The sequence below is a fragment of the Onychomys torridus genome, chromosome 23 (assembly GCF_903995425.1).
Source record: "Onychomys torridus chromosome 23, mOncTor1.1, whole genome shotgun sequence".
Classification (NCBI taxonomy): Eukaryota; Metazoa; Chordata; class Mammalia; order Rodentia; family Cricetidae; genus Onychomys; species Onychomys torridus.
Window position 1 is genome coordinate 21,569,953 of NC_050465.1, and position 22,579 is coordinate 21,592,531.

Genomic DNA, 22,579 nt, shown 5'->3' on the forward strand with positions numbered 1-22,579 from the left:
TGTGTGTGTGTGTGTGTGTATACAAACATAGTCATATATTATCAGGTAAAGCAGCCTGGGTGAATGGGTATACGATAAATGATAATTTTGGTTACAATATTGTGGGTCATTTTCTCCCATTGTTGATTATTTAATATCCCAGTTTTCTACTTGGCCTATATTGCCTTTATAATATTGATAATTTTTATAATTGCTTTTATAATATGGATAATGTAGGGTGGGGAATTGAAGATGACTACCGCAGGAGAAAGCCTGATGTTCTAAGAGGATCAGAGCCCTGAGGCTGGGGATGAGAGTCAGCTGGGAAGGGTCAGGTCTCATGGGATGCTTTGGTTCAGGACTCGTTTGAGACCCCCACGTCTTCAGCAGCTGACTGTCAGGGCTGAGGATCAGATTAATCAGATTTTCAGTTTTTCTGGTCAGCTCTGTCAGTTCTTTAGAGATACACAGGAGGCAACTTTAAGGGACTCTTCCCACGGCTTTCCTATCCTCGCTGGGGCTGCAAAATCAAGAATTATAGGTCTTACATTCTGTCTTGACTCTCTGAGCATTGGAGGCTAGATTTAAATGGAAAGTGACCTGAAGGGTTAGTGACCTAACAGCATCAGATGGGCTGAGAGACCTTGGACCAGAAGGTTGACTGAAAACACCTGTGGGCTGTCAGGACCCGCCAAGCTTCTGACAGAAGGTCTGCATCCTGACCTCCATTGCTACCTCTCTGAGATGGCAGGGGACTGATCTGCAGGTGGAATTCCCATCCCCAAAGTTCTTTTCCCACTCTCTGAAACCCCAGGTCCTGAGTCATGGGCACACAGTTCCAGTCCTGAGGAGAAGCTGGTGTCCTTTGCTCTGGTTAAAGAAGAATCTGCTTTTGTTGAGGTAGGTTCATTTTTTTTTTTCCCCAAGCCACCTTCATCAGTCTCAATCCAACAAAGACAACTTGTGACAAGAAATGGCCTCTAAACCTTGAGAACTGTGAATTTTCCCCCTAATGGGAGGAATGACTTTGAAATTTAGATTTGCGAATATGGATTTCAGCACAGATTGTAAAAACTGCATCCTTATGGGGTTGACCCTTCCTTGGGAGACTTTGTTGAATGAAATTTAGTGTTAACTAGTTTTAACTGAAGCAATTTTCCCCCACTGCATTCTGTTGGACCCGACTCAGTACCTATCTGTCTTTTCCTTGTCTATTTCAAAACATAATTTAAGAATATAGAAGTAATAACTCTTCCCCTAAGATGCTGTTTCAAGTGAGAACCTAAAATGGGCCCTACCCCCACTCAGCATTTAATCTGTAATTTTGCAGGTTACTCTCATTTGCAGATTTTAGAAGGTGCCTTTTATTCTCCTCGAAGTGTTAAAGCAATTTAGATTAATTGGCCTTGGAGTCTTTGATACCCATTTTAAAGACATTTTAAAATCCGTTGAAGATGATACCTTTTCATATGTGATAAGTAAAATTCTTGGCAGATGAAAGCCCTCTCTTTCTTTTTGTTTTTGCACAAAAGAAATTTCAGAGCTGTAGAAAAACCGTAGAGGTGAGAAGAGAGTGCTCCCATGCTGAAGACCAATTCCTTTCTTCCCTCCTCTGGGAATCTTACCCTTCACAGCTGCTTGGAGAAAATGGGAGCAAAGTTAGGGTGCCGGCTCTCCTTTGAGGACAAAGGATGACTGGCAGGCACACCACATGGTCCCCACCACACTCTGCATTTGATGGCCACCATCCAAACATGTTCATCAGGCCAAGTATTCCACCAGAAACAACACATCCACAAGCTAGTGCCACTCCAGGGTAGGATGATTCCTTCAAGTCCCTGAATGATACGGAGAGTGGTAGAGTGGGGGCCTTCCTGGCCTTGCCTCTGACTCTAACTCCTCCATTCGCTTGCCAGTCCTGGGTCTAGCCTTTGAAAGGTAGACACAATGCAATCTCAGTCTCTCTCTCCCCTTGATTGTTAGAGACAGAGTCTATGTAGTCAAGGCTAGCCCCAAATTGGAGACCCTCCTGCCCAAATCTTGGACTCTCAGAATTCATTGATGTCCCTGAACTTGAAGTAAGGTATGGACTTGGTGCAGGCATCACTTGATCTTGGTGTGTATTTCTGTGTGAATTTGGGGCCATTGCCCAGAATGGTAGAAAGCTTGATTGGTAAGACTGAGAAACTCTTGGGAGTAATGCTAAACTTCTGCAATCCCATTACCTGGGAGGCTAAGGCAGAAGGATGATGAATTCCAGACTAGCCTGCACTCTAGTGCCATGACAAGAAACAAGGCCAACAACACACAAGCACGTTCTTACACCTCCTCAGGAACTCATTTTTGCCTCCCGTTGGTTAAGTTACAACGCGTTGCTTTAGTGAAGGGGAGAAAAGACACCACTAAATGTTAACAAAGCAAACTGAGCCTGGTGGTACAAGCCTGTAATTCCAGCGACTCTGGAGTCTAGGCCAGGGGATAGCAAGTTCAAGGTTGGCCTGGAAAACTTAGCCAGATCCCATCTGCAATAAAAGGTACAGAGAGCTGAAGATGTAGCTCAGCAATACTGCACTTGCCTAGGGTATGGATTCAAGGCCCAAAACTTAGAAACAAACAAACAAACAACAGCAAAACCAGGAACCACCTTCAAAGTAAAAGATACAAGTGCCAAGGAATCAGGGGCATTCAGAAGTTGAGAGCACAAAGGTAACTATCAGAAAGGAACTTTAAAAGAGTATTAAAGCCAACATATTACAGAGGAAAAGAAATGTACAGATATTAACACATGGCAGTGATCCTCATGTATTGGAAGCCAACAGAGTTGAGGCTAAGCACAGATTTTTAGCCCGTAATACGTCGAAAGAAAGGATTTCTGCTTCAAGCAGTTCTGGGAGCCCTAATAAACAAACACATCGTTTTTAACAATAATTAACACCTCCATTTAAAAGATAACAAAATAGGCCAGGTGGTGGTGGCACACACCTTTAATCCCAGAACTTGGGAGGCAGCGCCAGGCTGATCTCTATGAGTTTGAGGCCAGCTTGGTCTACAGAATGAGATCCAGGACAGGCACCAAAACTACACAGAGAAACCCTGTCTCAACAAAACAAAACAAAACAAAAACAAACAAACAAACAAACAAACAAATAAGATAACAAAAATAGACCATGTAAATGTCCAATAATATGCTATGTAAGTGTCCAAGGGTCTGGGGATTATTAACTATTAAGATATAAATTCACACTAGTCTAATTCTCAGGGTGCCAAAAGGCACAACAAGCAAGCTATAATATTCATATAAAGGCCTGGATTAATTTTAAAACATTATTTTAATTTTTACTTATTTTACAGTTGTGTCATGATGTCATTTGATATGGGGGGCCCATACATTTTATAATTGTCCAAACGTCATAGGTTAACACAAGTCAAGGATGTTGCTCAGATTATCTTCAGCATCTATGAGCTACAGATAAGTGGAGTTCACACAGGAAGTGGAGTTCACACAAGAAGTGGAGTTCACATAGGAAGTGGAGTTCACACAGGAAGTGCACTTCACTCAAGGAAATTCAGGTTTTCTGGCTTGGCTGTAAAGTTGGTAGAGGGAAGAAAGAAAATGAAATTTTGACCTTTGTACTTCTGATTTTCCTGTCATGGTCTATCCCAGCACAACTTAATGGATTACCAGTCCCTTTAGAGTGTGGCCTGTTGGTAGATATGCCCTGGGCAGGCCTTGGTAAAGTCTCTCTCTCTTTTTTTTTTTTTTCCTGTAAACAGGTAGATATCATTTGGCCTGGGCTAAATGCTGGCCCCGAAGCATCAGGGGTGGACCGTGGACTTCTGAGTTTCCCAGTTCTCAGGTTTATAACATATTCATATAGCCAACGACCAAAGTCAAAAAACTGTTTCAGAGAAATTGAGGAGTTGTCAGATTCAATGCTGGTGTTAACCCTCTAAATCTAGCTACAGAGAGCTCATCCCTGAACATGTTTTCAGTTTACCAATTTTCTAGTTGAACTACACAAACACATACAGATATTGAAATGGACCAGAAGTCAGGTTTCCTTAACCCCATACCTCCTCTATGCTTGATGGGATAGGTGGTCTCTGACTCCATAACAGACCCCACACTTTCTCAATCATGTTCTGCTTGAGAGGACAAAGGGACCCTCCTTTCTTGGAAGGGAACAATGCTTGTAAAATTCCCTATTTTTTCCCTTTATAAGCTTTATATTGTCTTACATTGAAGCAAGAGTTCTTTGTAGCAGGAGCCTACTCACCTCTTTGGCTTAAATAAAAAGACTTTTATTTGGCTTTATGTTTGTGGTGGCCTATAAATTACTTGAGATGGGTGTTTCATATAGGTGCTGTATGGTTAGTAGGTATGTTACTTGCTGGGTGTCTGGGTGAAGATATTATGGAAATACCATGGCTTCCCCATGAGAAATCACTCTGCACACTAGAGTGGAAGGAAGGGCTCTTTAATAGCACTTGTCTGGCTGGGACTAACGCCCAAGGAAGAGCTGTCCTCAGACAGAAGATTTTACAAACTTACATACACTTCAGGCTTATGCATGAGCTGCCATCATTAAATCTCTTTTAGGTCCTGGCCCCAGGTTATACTTTGGACAATTTTAAATGGACAAGGAACTTCAAGTCTGGTCACTTGGCAGATGAGATATTTGCAAAGCGAAGACAGTATTATTTCTCAGCACATCTGTGTTACTATTTTCTAATAGCTGTTACTCAGGGTCATCTTGCCCACCTGGCAGAATTATGCTTTTTCTGATAAGAGCTAGGGGACTTAATGGTGGCTTTGACCCTGAGCTGCCCCCTTTCAGCTGCCTCTGAGAGATATGTTCTTTGATATGTGTGATGATAGACCTAATGGCTGGTTGTAAGTCAGGGTTGTCTTCTTTTGTTATGGAAATGGAACCCAATTGGAGGACAATCTTGGTGAGTGAACATTAGCAGAGAAATTTCTCAGCATCCCTAAATTTCAATGATGATATAAATTTTCTTTCTCTCAGCCTCTACCAAGCCTGGTTAGTACCAAGCCTTCCAGTCATATTGGATGCAGTGATCCTTTAACTAAACTCTGCTTTGTAGAACTTAGTATTTCCTAAGCAAGTTTATTAGTAAATCCTTTATAGCATCAAATTTACAACTCACATTTTCCTGCATCTAAGGCATTAGTCCCTGAGTACTTTAAACTGTGACTGTCACACCAATCCACTAGAGCGAGCACCCAGGCAGGGTTTTCTTACAACCTGGTTAAGCCATCAGCAACCCAGAAAGGACAGAATGCCATGGTTTGAATTTGAAATGTCCCCTGTAGATTCACGTGTGAAAAGTTTCAGAAGAGGGGCTTCAAAGGGACCCCTGGACTGGTGCCTGGGGGAGTTACTAAAGCCATAGACAGGAAGACGCACCAGCGTGAGTAGGAGTGACAGGGAGCGTTCAGGCCCCAGCACCAGAAACAGCCAGCATGGGTGTCCATGTGGCAGAAGTCAGGTCTGTCCAGGCAGGAGACAGCGAGGGGGTGTTCCTGGGAGGGAGCCTGGCTCTGGGATGGGTTTGGCTAGGTGCTCACAGACAATGTCTCCGTCCTGTCTGTGAAAGTGGAAGGTTGGCTGCAGATACTGGAGCCTGGGTCATTCTAACATTACATCCTCACAGCGTGTTGCATACTTATCCCAGACTGGTGGTGCCATCTGGAAGATTCCGGAAACTTTAGATACTGGAGCTTCTTGGAGCAAGTATGTCCCAGGGGGTGCTCTGAATGGTACCCCTGGTCCTGACCCCTTTCTGGTCTCTGTTTCCTGTGTTGCAGGCATGATGTTTTGTTTTGCCTGGGCTCTGTAAGTTATACACAAGGACTGTGCGGTGACGTCATTGACACAATGAACTCAACTCTTCCTTTCATGAATGGTGTTGGCAGGTGTCCTATTATACCTATAATGTATCTGAGGAATGGACACAGCTAAGGTCTGGCAGACACAAGGGGACCTTGGCTAAATGGCTTTTGGTATAATCAGGTATCAGGAGAAACAACCCACACAGTATTTTGTTGAATATAAAGACTTATTGGGTTAGGATGATAGATGGGTGGGTCAAGTGTTTGTCACACAAATATGAGAATCTGAGATGGGTTCTTCAGCGACCGTGTGTGTGTGTGTGTGTGTGTGTGTGTGTGTGTGTGTGTGTGTATGCCAGGTGTGGTGGTGCATACCCATAATGTCAGTGCTGGGGAGACAGAGACAGGAGGATCCCTGGGACATTCTGATCAGCTAGTTTTGCAGAATCCACAAGTTCCAGGTTTACTGAGAGTCCCTGTCTCAAAACATAAAGTGGAGAGTGAACAAGGAAGAAACTTGACATTGACCTCAGCCTCCATGTACAAGTGTACACATGTGTACACACATGAACATGCACATACATATGAATGTATACACAGGCATGTAACACACAGAGAATGGTTACTCTAGGGAACTGGCACAAGGGGTGAAGTTAAGAGAGCCTTAAAGGACACCCTGAGGAGTCACAGACACAGGAAACAGCTACTGCCCTGGGGCTGAGTTGAGACTCTACACAAGAGACCTTCAGGTTGACCTAGACCTGCTAGATAGGCAAGGTCATGACTCCTTGGTGGGTTGCCCCAATAGAACTTGATGGAAATATTGCGTTGGGGGGGTCTCCAATAATTAATTAATTAATTAATTTACTTCTGTCAGTTAAAGAACTAAAAGGCAGGAAAAAACTCAAGCATGATGGGTAGCAGTGGAGAAATCTTGAACACAGCAAATGAGAGCAGACAGAATCAACAATTGAAAAAAGGCTTTATTGGGGCCAAGGAAACACACATACACATGTGTTGATATATTGTGAACCCCAATAAAGCTTGCCTGGGGATCAAAGGACAGAGCCAGCCACACAGAGATCAGGCAGGAGTGGCACACCTTTAATCCTGTCACTTGGGAGGCAGAGATCCATCTGAATCTCTGTGAGTTCAAGGCCACAACTGGGCTACATGAGAGAAACAGAACCAGGCAGTGGTGACACATGCCTTTAATCCCAGGAGGAAATATGGCAGGACACAGGTATATAAGGTGTGAGGAAACAGAAACTCACTCTCTTTAGAGGGAGGATTTCCTAGAGGTAAGAACTTGTGGCTGGCTTGTTCTGCTTCTCTGATATTTCAGCTTTCACCCCAATATCTGGCTCTAGGTTTTCTATTAATAAGACTGTTTAGCAATTTGTGTTACACACACACACACACACACACACACACACACACACACACACACACACACCTCCAGAAAGCAGAGGTGGGGACTTGGGGAGCAGAAGTCAGCTTTTCCTTCAGGGATGGGAGTTTGAAGATTCTTCCTCACCAAATTTAGGGTTAGTGAGTTTGAAGACAGAATGGCTGATGGGCACATAACTGCTCTAAGAACATGTCCTGATCCAGCCTTGAACTTGTTGAGCAGTCCATCATCAGGGGCCTTACAGGCAGGAGAGAATGCCCACAGGTCTTTGCTTTAAGCAGCCAGGCTTTTGTCTCAGGTTAGGCAGATGAGGAAGAAGGCATCTGTCTTGGAAATTCATCATCTTTGTTACTTCATGGCTCCTCTATCTGTCTGCCTATCAGGGAGTCTGTCTAATTTTTCATCTCTCTTAAAAGTTCTCTCTGAGAAATGGGGTAGCCATCCATGTGGAGGAAGTGAACCTCAGAAGTCCCTGCATAGCTGCCCCTCAGCATGCTGGGAGAATTAACCCTGTGGGCCACTGGCTCTTGGTGTGGGATTCTCAAGATAGATATGCCCAGGACCCTTAGATGAATATATTTTCTTCCTCAGCCTTTCTCTCCCCCATCTTCAACGACCCATTGCCTTCAACTAGAAGGAAAGATGTTATGTTGACATTATGAAAGACACTGTGGTGTACCGATTTGGAGTGCTAATTTAGAAAAGTAAGCTATACGTTGCTGGTAAACTCCAGTTATTCCTAAGTCAGGATGGAGTTACCGATGAGGTAAGGTCTAGAGAGCAGTAAAGACCTGGGTCCAGTAGGTCACATGTCCTTACATGGCCCGAGGACAGCTTATGATAATTCCTGGGAAGGCTCCTTTATTGAATCTGGTTCCTGAAACTATAAGAAGAGATAGAAACTTAGGTCCTGTACGCTCTGAACTTAAATATCTTTTCAGTTCAATCATTTGTTCCCCATTTAGCCTATTTTACGTCACTGTATCTAATACCTGAGATGATCTATAGATGGAAGAGGTTTGTTTTGCTTCATGGATTCAGAGGCTGAAGAGTCCAAGCTCAGGTGGCCACATCTGGTGAGGGCCTCGCGATGCACGCTCAGGCATGTCCTGGAAGATATGTGAAGGTCATCAGTGGCATCCATGCAAGAGATCAACTCTACAGTGGTATAACCTCATTTTACTTTTTGTTTGTTTTCATCCATGATTTTTAAAAATCTTTAATTTTTAATTCTTTATTAGTTTCAGTCAGTTTACAGCCCCCCATTACTCTCTCTCTCATCTCCTTATGTACTCACTGAAACCTTCCTTCTCAACAAGGCCCCTTCCAAGGTGTGTGTGTGTGTGTGTGTCCTGCTGAGTTTAATTAGGGTTGCCTGAGTGAGCATGCACTGAGGCTATTTGAATAAGCATGGGCAGCTTATCAGTGGAGAAAGTGATACCTTCTCCCAGAGACAACTGACACTATTTCCTTAGGGAGGGGTGGGGCCTCAAGACAAGGTGTTGACATGGAGGCTGGAGAAATGGCTCAGTGGTTAAAAGCATGGGCTGCTCTGGCTGAGGATCCAGGTTTGGTTTCAAGCATCTCCCATGGCAGCTTACAACCTCTTGGATTTCCAGTTCCAACGGATCCTATGGCCTCTTCTTGCTTCCTTGGGCATTAGGTATACATGTGGTACATACTGAATGTTGTGTGCATATATTGTAGGCAAACATACACATAAGGTAAAAATATAAAAAAGAATGTTGACAGGCCCAGTCTCATGTAGATCTTGTGCTGTCAACAACAGTGAGTCCATGATGGCAGCAGCCGTGATGCATCCAGAATAAATTGTTTTGTGATGTCCTTCCCCAACCCTAGTGCTTACGTTCTTTCTGTGCCCTCTCCTGTGACATTTCCTGCATCTTGAGGGATAATGCAGATAGCCTGTTTAGAGCAGAGCACTCCACCGTCACTGTCTCATGCTCTGACCAGTAGTCATCTGCCTGATGCAATAAAGAGCTTTGGACCAAGGCGGAGGGCAGCATGGATCCTGCCTTCCTATCCTGGGTAGAAAAGGCTGACGAGGCTATGCAAATCCTTCAAAGCCAAAACCAAAACCTGGTCAAAGGAACAGAAACCAAGCTCTTGCGGTAAGCTCACCAACAAAGTAACCAGCCAGAAGAGACAAAACAAGCGGGAAAAGTCATCACTGAATGGAAGTCCATGTCAGAGGTGGCCACAGGAGAGGGGAACAGCCACAGTGTGTCAGAAGAGAAGGCAAGACAAAGAGGGGACAAGAGCAGAGAGCTGGGAAAGGCAGAGAGAGAGAGCTGGAAGAGGAAGAACAAAACCCGCATTGGACCTGTGGGCTGGACTCCAGACTGGTGGGGTCTGCATTTTCTCTCCTTCCCTGAGGCTTCCACTGAGTTCTTGCCTTGGTGACCTTTCAAGGCCTCTGAGGACAGGCCAAGGAAGCACTGGGCATTTCTGAGAGAATCTGTGTGGCGTGCTTTGGCTCAGCTGTACCAGAAAGGGATGAAGATACTAACCTGTGCCTGTCCTTGGAAAAACTGAAGAAGCTCTACTTTCCCTGAAGTCACTTTAGAAGGGTGGGCATGTGGCAGATGCTGTCCCTGACACCCAGGCCTACCCAGAAGTGGTGTTTCTCTCTGTCTCTGTCTCTGTCTCTGTCTCTGTCTCTGTCTCTCTCTCTCTCTCACACACACACACACATCTGTCCATTCATCCTTTCTTCCTCCATCCCTCCTTCCCCCCCCCCCTCTCTAATGTGTACTGGTGTTCTGCCTGTATATATTCTGTGTGAGGATGTTGGACCCCCTGGAATTGTCGTTACAGACAGTTGTGAACTACCATGTGGTTGCTAGGGATTGAACCCAGGTCCTCTGGAAGAACAGCCAGTGCTCTTAGCTGCTGAGCCATCTCTCCAGCCCCTTTCCTATATTCTTATTCAACTTGTATCATTTAGAATGTGATAAGACGAGGAAGGCTGGAGAGATGCCTCAGTGGAGAAGAGAACCTGCTTTGAAAGCACGAGGCCTTTAAATCCCCAGCATATTGACAGAAAGCTGTCTGTGGCTGTGCACACCTATAAGCCAAGTGCTGTGCAGATCTGAGGTAGAAGGACCACTGGAGCCTGTTGACTGGCAGCCTCTTTCTGGGTTTGGTGCAAGATCCTGTCTAAAGGGAACGAGGAAGAGAATGATCGAGCAGGATACCTGATGTCATCCTTTGGTCTCTTCCACATGGGTGTACATGTGTACACATGTACACACACAGGAACTTGTATACATCCCCATATCCCCACATTCACATATACAACATACATGCATACAAAAAATAAACAAGACACCATCACACAATAGTATGTGCAACACCCAATGGCAGCTAGGGTTCTAAAGGTGCTTTACACATGCTAGCTCACTGAGTTGAGTGATAAACAATCTCACACTGCAGAGAAAGGCACACAGATTCAGGTGAAGCACCTGGATAGAGTCAACCAGAAAGCATCAGACCATGTCTTGATGCCCTGGCTAGCCGTGGCAATTCCTCCTGAGGGCCACAGCCCTTTGATATGGCCAGCGCTGCTTTTTAAAACAAACCAGCCGTTAATTTATTTTATACCACAATAAGCTGCCACTCTTCTATGGCCAGGGGGACAGTATTTCTGTGCCTCTGTCATTTAGCATGGTTACTTATTTGACTGAGATTTAATGAGTAGAAATGAAAAACTGCTTTCGGTGTATAGACATTTGCAGGTAATATATATTCAAAACAGGCTAGTCAAAAGTCAAACATCTGTTGGACACATTAATTTTTGTGGGAACATTACTGTCTCATTCTGATATAAATTTGCTGGGAAAAAATGTCTCGATATTTACAAATTGGCTTTGACATTCTGGGCAGGAATCGCCCCTCTGAATTGATGAACATGTTTTGTGGAATCAGTGGGCTGAAATGCCATTAGCCACGAGGAAGATATGCATTGCAACAGAGTCCTGGGCATGTTGATAAAGTCATCAGCACATTCACTGTTCGGTGACGGAGGAATTTATATTAGCCTGTCAGCCTTTACAGTTGCACCAGTCAGTCCAGCTCCTGCTTTGCCAGCTGAGGCACCCAGCCTCCACTCCCATTCATCCAATTGCTCTGCCATCTTGAGAAACTGGGTTTCAAACCACAGCAATGACAGTGTGACAGATGGGTACACTAGGTCTGGGATGCTGTTAATAACAATTCTTTTTTTTAAAAAGAAAGGGGACCTGGAGAGAGGGTTCAGTGGGTTAAGAGTTCTGGATACTCTTCCAGAGGACCGAGGTTGAATCGCCAGCACCCACATTGTGGCTTACAACCATCTCTAACTCCAGTTCCAGAGGATCTGACATCCTCGTCTGGCATCTCCAGGGACTTGGTATGCATGTGGCTCACAAACATGCATGCAGGGAAAACACTTAAATTCATAAAGTAATAATAATAAATAACAATAACCCATATCTAAGATGGCAGAGCCAGACCAGAGAAGATGGCTTCTACCATGTGAGATAGATGAGGAAGAGCTGCTTGTTTCTGAGGTACTGGGCAAGTGTTAAGTATTGTGGAGCACAAGTACAATCACTAGTCAGAGACCTTGGGACACTCAGCCCTAAGTGAGAAGTCTCCATCAAATCCCTCCCCGTGGGGCTCAGGAAACTCTGCAGAGGAGGGGGCAGACAGGGAGGATGGAGGACACCAAGAAAACAATGCCCTTTAGACCAACATAAGCGAAGCTCATGTGAACTCACAGAGACTGAGGTATCATGCACAGGGCATGCATGCGTCTGCTATGCCAGGTTGAGTCCTGGAGCTGAAAGGAACAGTGGACACAAGCCCCCATCCCTAACCCAGAAGCCACTTTCAATTAATGACCACTAGCAAAGAAAAATTTACATTTCTCTGAGCATCTTTTCTTTCTGTTTGTTTGTTTTACCCTATTCCGATATGTTAGTTCTTGTTTATATATTATATTCATTATATCGTTATCCCTTAAAAGCCTGTTTGTTTTCTAATGAGACACAGAAAGGGTGTGGATCCAGATGGGAGGGGCAGTGGAGAGGAACTGGGAGGAGAGAGGGAGGAAAAACCGTAACCAGGATACATTTTACTGGGGAAAAAAACCTATTTTCAGTAGAGGGAAAAATGTGTTTCTGATGTTCACTTTCTGCAAATAACAAGGATGATGAAGGAGGACAATCTGATTCTCTGCTTGGCAGCTGCTAGGCTCTCCTTGATCCCAGCGTTCCTTGAACAAAAAGGACTGCCAGTCAAATAGCCAGCCAGACGACCCTTAGAGCAGGAACCCCCTAGAGCATTCCTTGGACACTTTGAGGAAACTTGCCTAGCACAGCTGATGGCCCTGGCGCCTGGGGATGCAGGCTTTAGTCAAGGCTGTTTGAAACCATTTGTCCCATGCCTTTGGCTATCACCAGCCTCTGCAAATTCTAGATAATTCTATAAACATCTCCATCCAGGCCAGAAAAGAAGCCCTGGAGCTCTAGCACATGGTTTCATTTATATTTTTTTTAAAGATCGTAATATAACTACATCATTTCTCCCTTCCCTTTCCTCCCTTCAAGTCCTTCCATATACTCCCTCCTTGCTCTCTTTCAAATTCATGACCTTTTCCTCATCAGTTGTCATTACATACATATATTACATACATATATGTATATAGAGATACATATATTTCTAAGTATGCCTTGCTCAGTCTGTATAATGTTTCTTGTATGTACGGTTTCAGGGTAGCCACTTAGTATTGGGTATTATCAGTGTGCCCTTCCCTGGGAAGATGGTCTCTCCCACTGTTAGTGCCTTAGTTGCCTGTAACTCTTTGTGTAGGGTTGAGGCCTCTGGGATTTTTCCCTGTCTACTTTGGCATGTCTATCAGTGTCATCTCATGTTTGGGCAGCCACATTGGTGGGATTTTACAGGGGCAGAGTTTGACATTCCTAGGAAAGACAATCTCACAGCAAACTTTCTGACATTCTGGTTTCTACAATCTTTCTGCCCTGTCCCCACCATGTTCCTTGAACTCTAGGTGTGGGAACTCTATGTTTTCATTTGTAGTCTCCATTTGTTGCAAAGAGAGCTTCCTTGATGATGGCTGAGGATGACACTTATCTGTGTGTATAAGGACACATGTTTAGGTGGTTGTGAAGGCTTATACTGGTTTAGTAGTGTAATGGTTGTGGACTCCCCCTCAATATCCATGACTTCACTAGCACCAAATTTCATTTCTAGTACCAGGCATGGTTTCCCTCTTGTTGAGCAGGTCTTAAGTCCAATTGGAGAGCTGTGCATTACTGTCAGGGCGTGTATGTGTGCCACTACTGCCGCCATAGGGTTATTGTGACCTGCTGGTCACATGTTGGTGTGGTTCATTGGCATTATGACTAGTTGGTTGGTTGTCTACTTCCTTCCGGGATTATAAAAGCTATCGAAGGGTTTCAGGTCTGTTCCAGCTGAGAGGCCTTTGGGCCCTGTTTCTGAAGGGCATTGTACCTTTAGTAATAGGGATTTACCTTCCACCTCTGTGGGGGTGGGGGCAGGGTGGGCAACCAAGGGCGACAGTAATAGGCTGTATGTTTTGGAAGCCTCTCGGACAGTCCTGACTAACAACTCAAAAGAGGGCTCCTCATGTTTGGTATTGGGGTTTTTGGTGGTCTTTGGCTCTTGGAGGAAGCATTGTTAGCACAGATGAAAAAAGTTCACTGCAACTATGTATATAGTTATAACTATATAACTATATATGTTTATATACAGAATTATGAATAAATATTATAGGGCTTTTTGAGGTAAATTGTTAATAGTGTGATTCCTTAGGTCCTTTTCAGATATCGTTATTGTTATTTTACCCTCCTCCCTCATTCTGGATTCATCTCCCTTTTCCCCTCCCTAAAGAGCTCCCTTTTCCCATTTCCCCGATCAGATTGCTTGTTCACATTACTCCCCTCTTTATTGCCCTCCCCACATCCTGGCAATGATCTCATTTTACTTTCCTGGATTCTGTAGTCAACTGTAGGCTATATACTCACATCTGAAGATTTGGAGTCAGGGGCCTCCAATAAGAAAGGACATCTGACATTTGTCTTTACGGGTCTGGGTTACTTTATCCAATATGATTATTTCTAGTTCAAACTATTTACCTGCAAAGTTCATGGCTTCATTTTTCTTTACAGTTGAATGGTATTCCATAGTGCATAAATACCACGTCTTCATTATCCATTCTTTGATTGAAGGACGTTTAGGCTGTTTCCATTTCCTAGCTATTGTGAATAGAGCAGCAATGGATATGGTTGAGCAAGTATCTGTGGAGTAGGCCATTGAGTACTTTGGGCATGTGCCAAAGAGTGGTATATCAGGGCCATATGGTAGATTACATTTAGGTTTTTGAGAATTTTCTACACTGATTTCCAGAGTGGCTGGACCAGTTTGTAGTCACAAACACTGAATGAGCATTCCCTTCGCCCTGCATCCCCTCCAGCATTTGTTAGTTGATTTGTTGATCTTTGCCATTCTGATAGGGGTAAGATGAAATGTCCAAGTTGTCTTCACTTTGCATTTCCTTGATTGCTAGGGATGATGAATATTTTTTGAGATTTTTTTAGCCATTGTTTTTCTTCCAAGAACTTGCTTTCCATGCCCCAGGCCCATTTTTTGAATGGGTTATTTATTTATTTATTTATTTATTGATTGATTGATTTATTTATTGATTGTTTCCCTTTAAAAAAGTCCTTTGTATATTCTAGATATCAATCCTGTCAGGTGTCTAGCTGACAAAGATTATTTTCCATTCTTGGGCTTCCTCTTTATCAAGCTGTATTTTTCCTTAGCTGTGCAGGAACTTTTTGGTTTGATGAAGTTCCACTTGGCAATTGTTGCTCTAAGTCCTGGTCAAATGGAGTCCTATGGTGGTCCAGGTTTCAAAGTTAGGTCTTTGATCTATTCGGACTTAGTTTTTGTATGAGGTGATAGATAAGGTTCTAGTTTCATTCTTCTGCATGTGGGCATCTGGTTTCCCCAGCACTGTTTCCCGCAGATGCATTCTTTCCTTCGGCGTATTCTTTCCCATCTTTGTCAAACATTAAGTGGCTGAAGTTACTACACGTGCTCATGTTTGGGTCTTAGAGTTTGTTTCATTGTCTACATGTCTCTTTTTGTGCCACCACCATATTGTTTTTATTACTATGGCTCTGTACTATACTTTAAGATCTGGAATGATAATCCCTCAAGCTTTGTTCTTTTTGTTGAGGATTGTTTTGGTTATCTGGGGGTATTTTGTGGTTCCATAAGAATTTTAGGATAGCTTTTTCCATTTTTGTGAAGAGTGATGAAGGGATTTTGATTAGTATTGCTTTGAATCCACAAATAGCTTTCGGTAGAATTGGTCATTTTCACAATGTTAATTTTACCAATCCGTGAGGATGGGATGTTTTTCCATGTTTTGTGTCTTTCTCTGTCTCTTTCTTCAGAGGGTTAAAGTTTTAGATGTAGAGGTCCTTCACTTTCTGGGTTAGGTTTATTCATAGATATTTTATTTTATGTGATGCTACTGTGAATAGGTCCATGATCTACTTCCCTGTATGTTTTTGGTGTGTAGAAAAGCTTTGGATTGATGCATGTTGACTCTGTTTTCTACTGCATTGCTGAATTTATGATTTCTAGGAGTTTTCCACTAGAATTTTAGGGATCCCTAATGTCATATCATCATATCATCTGCAAATAGGGACTGTTTGACTTCTTTCTCTGTGTCCTTTAATTCCCTTCTCTTGCTTTATTGCTCCAGCTAGTATTTCAAACACAATTTTGAGACAGAGTGGAGATAGTAGACTTCCCTGTCTCACTCCTAAGTTCAGTGGGATTGCTTCAAGGTTTTCTCCGTTCAGGATGCTGTTGGATGTGGGTTTCTTTTTTTAAATTTATTTTTAATTTATTTTATTATTATTTTTAAACACTATTAATGTGTGGCTTGCCTTTTTTTTTTTTTTTAAGATTTATTTATTTAGTATACAGAAGAGGGTGCCAGATCTCATTACAGATGGTTGTGAGCCACCATGTGGTTGCTGGGAATTGAACTCAGGACCTCTAGAAGAACAGTCAGTGCTCTTAACCTCTGAGCCATCTCTCCAGCCCTATTATTATTTTTTTTATGGTTTTTTGAGACAGGGTTTCTCTGTGTAGCTTTGCACCTTTCCTGGAACTCACTTTGTAGACTAGGCTGGCATTGAACTCAGAGAGATCCACCTGCCTCTGCTGGGATTAAAGGCATGTGCCACCACTGGCACATGTGGGTTTCTTTTTCTTTTCTTTTTTTGTTTTTTTTGAGACAGGGTTTCTCTATGTAGCTTTGTGCCTTTCCTGGATCTTGCTCTGTAGGCCAGACTGGTCTCAAACTCACAGAGATCTGCCTGCCTCTGCCTCCCAAGTGCTAGGATTAAAGGCATGAGCCACCACTGCCCGGCTGTGGGGTTCTTTTATATCAATTTATTGTGTTGAGGTATGTCTCCTCTCACCCTACATTTTCTAGGACTTTTTATCATGAAACCATGTTTTTCAAAAGCCCTTTCTACAGCTATTGAGATGATCCTGTGATCATCTCATGTCCATTTATGTGGTTTATTACATTTATTGACTTGGATGTATGAAGCACCCTTATATTTCAGGGATAAAAGCCAACTTGATCATGATGGATAATGTTTTTGATATATGTTTATATTCTGTTTGTAAGTATTTTATTGAATAATTTTGAATCTATGTTCATCAGGAGTATAGCCAGTAGTTTTCTTTTTTTTGTTATCTTTACCTGGTTTGGATATTAAAGTGATATTGGCTTCATAGAAGGAATTTTGAGTTTGGAAAGTGCTCCTTCTCTCTCTCTCTCTCTCTCTCTCTCTCTCTCTCTCTCTCTCAATAGTTTAAGGATTGGCTGTACATCTCCTTTGAATGCCTAGTATAATTTTGCTGTGAATCCATCTGATACTAGCTTTTTATTTCTTTATTTCTATTTCAATCTCTCATTTGTTATGGGTCTGTTTAAGCTATTAACTCCTTCTTGATTTAATTTTGGTGGTTTGCTCAAATGTAGGAAATTTTCCATTTCTTTTAGATTTTTCTAGCTTAATGGAGTACAGATTTTAAAAATACTCCTTTATATTTTTATGAATTTCTTTGTGTCCTTGTTCATTTCTGATTCTGTTAAAGGGGTCTCTCTTTCTTTCTTTCTTTCTTCTTCTTCTTCTTCTTCTTCTTCTTCTTCTTCTTCTTCTTCTTCTTCTTCTTCTTTTTATGATTAGTTGGGTTAAGAGTTTGCCAATCTCATTTATCTTCCCAAAGAATAAGCTCTTAGATTCATTGATTCTATGTATTATTTTCTTTGGTGCTATTTCATTGATTTCTGTTCTAATTTTAATTATTTTTTTTTTTGTTTGATTTTTGTTTTTGTTTTCCAAGACAGGATTTCTGTGTGTAGCGTTGGTGCCTGTGTTGGATCTTGCTCTGTAGGCCAGGCTGGCCTCAAACTCACAGAGATCTGCCTGCCTCTGCCTCCTGAGTGCTGGGATTAAAGGCATGTACCACCACTGCCCAGTGACTTTTTGAGTTTTTAATGATGTCATTAAATCATTTATTTGTGCTTTTTCTGATTTTTTAATGTAGGCACCCAGAGCTATAATTTTCCATCACAGGACTGCTTTCAACATGTCTCAGAGGTTTGTTGTGCTGTGTTTTCATCTTCATTTAGTTCTAGGAAGGTTTTTATTTCTTTCATTACTTTTTCTTTGATACAATCATCATTCTGTAACAAGGTGATTATTCTCCATAAGTTTGTGTATTTACTAAAGATTTTTTTCCTGTCAATTTTTAAATTTTATTACTTTGTGGCTGGATAGGATACAAGGAGTAATTTCAATCTTTTAAAATTTGTTTTGTGTCCCAGGATATGGTCTGTTTTAGAAAAGCTTCTGTTTGCTGTTGAAGAGAATGTTCATTTTGGTGTGTGGTAGTTTGAGTAAGAATAGCCCCAAAGGCTCAGAACTCTGAATGGTTGGTTACCAAGGAGTGGCACTATTAGCAGGTGTGTGGCCTTGCTGGAGTAGGTGTGGCCTTGCTGGAGTAGGTGTGGCCTTGCTGGAGTAGGTGTGGCCTTGCTGGAGTAGGTGTGGCCTTGCTGGAAGTAGTGAGTCACTGGGGATGGGCTTTGAGGTTTCAGAAGCTCAAGCCAGGTCCAGTGTCTCTCTTTTCCTGCAGATCTGGATGTTGAACTCTCAGCTCCTTCACCAATAGCATGTCTGCCTGCATTGCTGCCATGCTTCCCACCATGATGATAATAAACTAAACCTCTGAAATGAAGCCAGCCCTGATTATATACTTTCCTTTACAAGTGTTGCCATGGTCATGGTGTCTCTTCACAACAATAGAACACTTACTAAGACATGATGTCTGGGTGAAATAGTCTCAACCCATTTGACATGTTATGTCAATTAATTCTGACATTTTTCTGTCATTTTTTTTTTTTGTTCAGATGACCTATCTATTGGAGAACATAGGGCATTGAAATAATTTGTGATTAATGGATTGATGGTAATCTGTGTCTTTAAATCCAGTAGTACATTTTAAAAAAATAAAATTGGGTACCCTAGAGTTTGGTGCCTATATGTTTAGGGTAGTACTGTCTTCTTGGTTATCTGTTCCTTGATTAGAAAGAAAAGTCCTTCTTTTTCTCTTATGAGTAGTTATAGTTTGAAGTTTATTTTGTTAGTCATTAGGATAGTGACATCTGCTTCCTTCCTGGTTCCATTTGGTTCAAGTCTGTTTGTCCATCCTGTTACTCTGAGGTAGTCCCTATCTTTAAAGATCAGATTGTTTCTTATAGACAGCAGACAGATGGATTTTGTTTCTTGATCCATTCAGTCACTCTGTGTCTTTTGATTGGAGAATTGAGGCTACTAATATTTAAAGTGATTACTGAAATGTGTGTATTAATTGTGGTTATTGTTTTTGTGTTCTTCTCTCTGTATTTTCATAATTATAGCTTCCTATTCATTTCCACAGTTTCTTCTGATTTGCTGGTTAACCTCTTCACTCACAATAGTACTTCCTGTATTTTATTTAGGTTTTAAGTTTTTCTTTCTCCTTTAGTCATGGTAGATAGTTTTGCTGGGTATATTAATCTGGTTTAGCTATTATAGTCTTTTAGGACTTGGAATGTAGTGCTTCAGGCTCTTCTGGCTTTCAAAGTGTCTACAGAGAAATCAGCTGTTATTCTGGTGGATTTTCCTGTATATGTGACTTGCATTTTTTCCTCTTATAATTTTCAACACATGTTCTTTGTTATGTATACTTAGCATTTTAACTATAATATGCTGTGGGGATTTTCTTCTCTAGTCTGTTTATCTGCTGTTCTGTGAACTTCTTGTATTTCTATAGGTATGTCTTCCTTTATTTTTGGGAAAGTTTTCTTCTATGATCTTGAAGAACTGGTCTATGCCATTAACTTTAGATTTGTCTCCCTTATCTATGCCTATAATTTTAATTAGGTTTGGTAATTTTGTGGTGTTCCACATTTTTCTCTGTGTTCCTTTTCAGTGTTTACATTTTTTCCATAACCCTTATTTGATCTGGAGCCTCTGCTTTATCTTTGAGTCCTGATATCCTATCTTCTGTTTGATTCATCATATTTCTACAGTTTTCCTTTGGGTTTTCTAGTTGAGTTATTAGGTTTTTCAATTCTACCTTCCTTTCAGCTTGAGTCATCTTTAATGTTTCCAGCTGCTTATTGAATTCTGTTCTCGGGTCCTGGATTATCTTCATTTCCATCAGCCTTGCTTGTGTTTCTTGGGCATTACTCAGGCATTTATTCTCCTTAAGCCCTTTCTCCTTAATCACACCGAGCTTTTTCTTTGTGTCTTCTTTAAACTCCTTGAATTCTTTGATGACATTTATGATTGTTCTTTTAAATTCTGCATGCTGGGATTCATTTAGTTAATTCTCATTGGCAAACATTTCTATAGCACTGGTAGGTTCTAGGGAGATGATACTGGCCTGATCTCCTATATTGTCATTTTTGCAATATGTTCCTGGCATATGGACTTCTTTTGTTCTAAATCTGTTCTGGACAGAACAGGTTGGGGTAGAGGAGAGGTCATGTGGGTGCTTTGGGTCTAGAGGTTAGGGTCCTGTGTGGAATGAAGTCAGGTGTGCAAAATGTGCTTCCTGTTCCAAGCTGGAGTGTTGGGGTAGAATCTGGCTTGGTGGAAATGTTGGCTATGGCTTTGGAGGGTCTTATGGATTGGGGATAGGTAGGTCCTGGCTGAAGCCCAGAGCTCCTTTGCATTGTAAACAGGTGCACTGGTTGTTGGGCAGGCCCAGGCTAGACCTTACAGGTTTCAGACAAAGCATGGACTGGGATTTCAGGGAGATATACCAGGCTAGACCCTGGAGGAGGACCTGGGAAGTCTGGGCACTGAGTGGATTGGTTGGAGTAGCACAGAAGGGACTTGCTGGTGGTTGCAGGTAGGGTCAGTCCTGGTGGAAGACTGGAGTCTGGCTGTGGCACAGGCTGGGTGGTCAGACTAGGCCAGGGCACTGGCTGTAGTGATGGGACTAGATCTGGAGGGTTTTGGAAGGATGCGAGAGGTCTGGGTACCGAATTCTGTGGTAGGAGTCTGCTGCACAGTTTCTTAAGATGTGAATTACTACCATATAACTGAATGTGGTGCAGGGAGGCAGAGGTGTCATTAAAAATTGGCAACAGCAAAGGTTTCCAATACTGAATTAATAGATGGAAATTAATTTCTGTCTGGGTAGAGTGGATGGACACCAGTCAGCTGATGGGTGACTCAGGGATCTGGAAATGCACTGGAGGAAACTCACACATACCTGGGATCTAGGTCGGGCACATATTATAGCTTACCTTAGCATCTCAGGGGCCAGCCTGAGCAGTAAGAGGTGAAACCCATGGGCTGCACTCTCTCTTCTTTCCATTCAGTATAAAAGACAGCACATACAAGGAGGCCTTAGGAAGTAGGTCTGGTTTTCTGGAGGCCACATCTCATCAGAAAGCTGGACATGGCCTGAGTTCTTCCTGATTCAGAATCCAAACGCTTAAGCTTCTGTACACACAGGAAGGACACTGAGTGCCTAGCAGAGCCCTGGGGCTGTGGGCTCTATGGCAGAGTAACAGCATTTTCACTTGATCAGTTGAGAGGAAAGTGGAGAGATGTAGTTTGAAGTTACTACTTTGTAGTAGTAGGCTCTGCCTTTGAATGTAGTTGTTTTGGATGTAGGACTGGGATGTATCATGGTTGGCTAAGTTGGGCTGTGGTTTATATGTTGAGAATCGCCTGCAGAATCCTAGGGCAGGGCATAGTGGTTTTACATGTTTCTATGGAAACAAGCTCATTTGAGTACTGCATGTTTTGTAAAATACGCACATACACACACACACAAGGGCAAGAGAACGGGGATGGGGGGACAGAGGCACCCTCTTTTTCAGTGCGCATTTTAACCACTTGAGCTAACAACAATAGCTTCTATTTGTTAGGTACTTTTTATACTGGGTCAGTTAGAACGTTTCTGTTTGAAAGTTATAGAAAAGACACTTGACATTTGTTTGAGTAAATATAATTTTGTGGCTCAAATGGTGAGGCACAGTATGGTTTTGGTGTATTTGGCTGGAGCTCTGGGTCAATTTTTCCCACCACCCTTCCCTCCACCTCTCTCTCAACTTCCCTTGTCAGACTTTTCTAGGGTGACTTTCTTGAGTCTGTTTTTTTCTACAGTTACTGAGTTGTACCAGGACAAAAAAACGCTAACGCATTTCTAAGGAATTCAGTTCTCTTTCTTCCTGATGCTGGATTCAGCTTTATGAATGATCAGCCTCAAATTATAATTCTGGGATTTATTTTTCAGTCCAATGAGGTGATCTCAAAGTTATGAGTAAACCTGTGCTTTTCACTGTCTTCCATGAATCTCCTTGAAGACAAAACACACTAGGTCAGAGGAAACAACCATCCTCGAAACGTGACTCAAAATGACCACAGGTCGGGGAGCTGGCTAGAGACATGGCTCAGAATTTAAGCATGAATACTGTTGCTACAGAGGCCCTGAGCTCAGTTCCCAGTACTGCTGCTCTTGTCTTGAGTGTGTCTGTGTGTGTGTGTGTGTGTGTGTGTGTGTGTGTACATTTGTGTGTTCTTGGAATTTTCCTGAAAGGAAGAAAAGCATATCCCTGCACAGAAGGTCTGCCTGGAACACAGAACATGTTTTGGCATACAGCGATATGGGAGAAGGTTTGGGTAAAA